We start from the raw sequence: 3,177 nt of genomic DNA on the forward strand, positions 1-3,177 counted from the left end.
TGTGTGTGTGTGTGTGTGTGTTTACACACACCCCTTGTATATTTTTCCCCTAGGAAAATAATATAAGATTACACTCTTATCATTTATTGAAGTAGCATAGGTCTATTGTTTATTTTTTATTTTCATGATTTTTAAGATTAAGCATAGAAATAACGATAAGGTGTGGCGGGAGGTGCGCACGAGTGGGAGCTGTAGGATGGCAAAACATAAGAGAAAAGGTCTCTGGGGGACAGGAAAGGAGAGGAAAAAGCGGAAGATAACACCAGTGGAGGAGACACCGCTGAGAGCATCTGAAGCTAGGCCAGGCAAGGATGCGGCGGGCCCCATGGTGCAGGAGGCCAGCCCAGAGTTGTCCCCAGATGAGAGGAGGGTCTTGGAAAGGAAACTGAAGAAGGAACAGAAGAAGGAAGAGAAGAAGCGGCTGTGGGAGACAGGCATTGCCGCTGCACAGACTGCCAAGGTTCAGACCCTGCCAGCCAAACCCTCAGCTGCGGTCCTGGGCCTACAGTACCTCCAAGGGTGGGTTCAGAAGCAGGAGAGCTGAAGATTCCAGAAGACAAGGCAGACGTGGCTCTTGCACATGTACGATGTGGACAAGATTTCTGGTGAGCACTTCTTTACCCTGCTGGACTACCTCGAAGGGTTGAAAGGCAGTGCCCGATTGCTGACACTCCAGAAGGGTGAGGCCCTGATGCTAAAGCTAGATGAGGCTGACCCCGAGGCCAGAGACCGGTCTCTGGGGAAGGTGAAGTGCCTCTGGCAGGTGGTACAGCTACTCTCCTAATGGGAAGAGGTGGCCTTGGGCCCTGAGGACACACCTGCTACCTCCTCCCAGTCCTGTGATAGCAATAGGGTCACCAGCAGGTCATCTAGCTTGAGGACTTCCTTCCAAAGTCCTGAGAAGAGCCCTTCCTTCCCCTCCCCATAAGCTGTAACCATTTCTGGTGCCCTGGGAGTTGAACATTGTTTCTCTACCGAGGATATATTAGAGATTGGCCTAAGCTGGCTTTCCCCATCAGCTGGGATTTCTCTCTCTCTTCTCTCTCTCTCTCTCTCTCTCTCTCTCTCTCTCTCTCTCTCTCTCTCTCTCTCTCTGAGTGGTGGGGGACTCCTACATATTTGATCTGAGGGCCATTGCAGTGCAGCCTGGATGCAACTCATGCGTCTGTAGGGAGAGCCTATTGAGGGCTTGTATTGAGGACCCTGAATCTGTGACTGCCCATGAGCTGCTAGAAGCTGCTGCTCCATGATCCCTACTCGGTTCAACAACCCTATGTGTCAGAAGCTGGGCCCAGTTCCTTGTCATTGCACTGCTCAGCCAGCGTGTTGGAAACAGAAGGACTAAGAGTTTGTATCTGGACCCGCCCCACTCCCATTGGGCATCTTTTCCTACAGACCATAATCACCCATAGATGCCACATAGGGAGGGCACTGAGAGGATAGAAAAGATTTTTGTTTGTTTGTTTGTTTTTAATTTTTTATTAGATATTTTCTTTATTTACATTTCAAATGCTATCCCAAAAGTTCTCTATACCTTCCCCCCACACACACTCTGCTTCCCTACCCACCCACTCCCATTTCTTGGCCCTGGCATTCCCCTGTTCTGGGGCATATAAAGTTTCTAAAACCTAGGGTCCTCTCTTTCCAATGATGGCTGACTAAGCCATCTTCTGCTACATATGCAACTAGAGACACAAGCTCTGGGGTTACTGGTTAGTTCCTATTGTTGTTCCATCTATAGGGTTGCAGACCCCTTCAGCACCTTGGGTTCTTTCTCTAGCTCCTCAACTGGGGGCCCTGTGTTCCATTCTATAGATGACTGTGAGCATCCACTTGTATATTTGCCAGGCACTGGTATAGCCTCACAAGAGACCACTATATCAGGGTCCCTTCAGTAAAATCTTGCTGGCATGTGCAATAATGTCTGCGTTTGGTGGCTGATGATGGGATAGAGAGGATTTGGTGCAAGTCTAACTCGGTGAGCAGTGAGATCGTTAGGGTCTGCAGATGGGAGTCATGGAGCATCCACCTTCTGCCTCCGCTGGTCTCCAGCCCACAGCTTCTTGAACTCCTCCCCCACAGCCCCTTTGCATCCAAATCACTTTTATATACCCAGGTATAGAGGTATAGAAAAAAGGTAAATATATACTGTAACCCAAGAAGTTTATTTTAAAACGATTCTGAACACAAATAATTCTTCATTTATTAAAGACAAAGGCAAGTTTGCGTTAAAAAAAAAAAAAAAAAGATAAGATGTGGCAAAGTCTCAAAAGAATCCAAGGAGTATTGTAGGAGAGAAACTAGAGCCCAAACTCCACTTCACTGTGATAATCCATACTGAAGAGTGTTTCATATCCTGGGGCTCTGAGGAAACAAAGTTATTATGATGCAGACTCAAAAGAAGTAGGTGACAATGGGAGCTCCCTTCTGGTAACTTTATCCCGTTCGTTCTCTGATTAAGCATACCATGTACCTGTTTTCCTAGTTTGCATTCTACTACTATGATAACCACAATGGCCACAAGCCAACTGGGAAGGAGAAAGTTTGCCTAGCTTACAAGTCCTCATCACAGTCCATTCTTAAGGGAAGTCAGTGGCTGGGACAATGCAGGACTCCTACTTACGGGCATGGTCCTCACAGCTTGCTCAGCCTGCTCTCTTATGTAGCCCAGGGGTAGCATCACACCGTGAGCTGGGCTTTCCTTCATCAATCGTTAGTCACGACGATGCCCCACAAATGTGAGCAGGGAACATTCTGATGGAGACCATGCCTCAGTTAAGTTCCTTCTTCCCAGATATGTCTAGGCTTATGGCAGAATGCAAGGAGCACGCTGATCTGTTATGCTTTCGCATCCGCTGAGCTCACTCACGCGGCTAAATCTGAACAAAGGACGCTTCATGGTGAGTTCACCCGCATCGCCTCCCTTCTGCTTGCACTGCTGGCTTGGCTATCACGTGCCCTGCCGAGTCAGTAGCCACCTGTAATAAGATAGAAGGCTAAGACCACACAGCTTCACCTAGAAAGATTTGCAGGAAGAATCCCGCAGATAGAGATTGTGCCTAGGAATCGGAGCAGAAAAACTAACCGACTATATGAGGCCAGGCCTATAATGATGTCTACAATGTCATAATGATTAAAAGCACTCAAGAGATTGATACTAAAGATATAATTCCAAGC

General features: G+C 47.6%; 1 pseudogene; it reads left to right on the top strand.

The window, feature by feature from the left end:
• The first annotated feature begins 196 nt into the window (after positions 1 to 196).
• LOC110327164 lies at positions 197 to 784 on the top strand (annotated as a pseudogene).
• Positions 785 to 3,177: the final 2,393 nt, after the last annotated feature.

This window comes from Mus pahari, chromosome 10, assembly GCF_900095145.1.
Source record: "Mus pahari chromosome 10, PAHARI_EIJ_v1.1, whole genome shotgun sequence".
Classification (NCBI taxonomy): domain Eukaryota; kingdom Metazoa; phylum Chordata; class Mammalia; order Rodentia; family Muridae; genus Mus; species Mus pahari.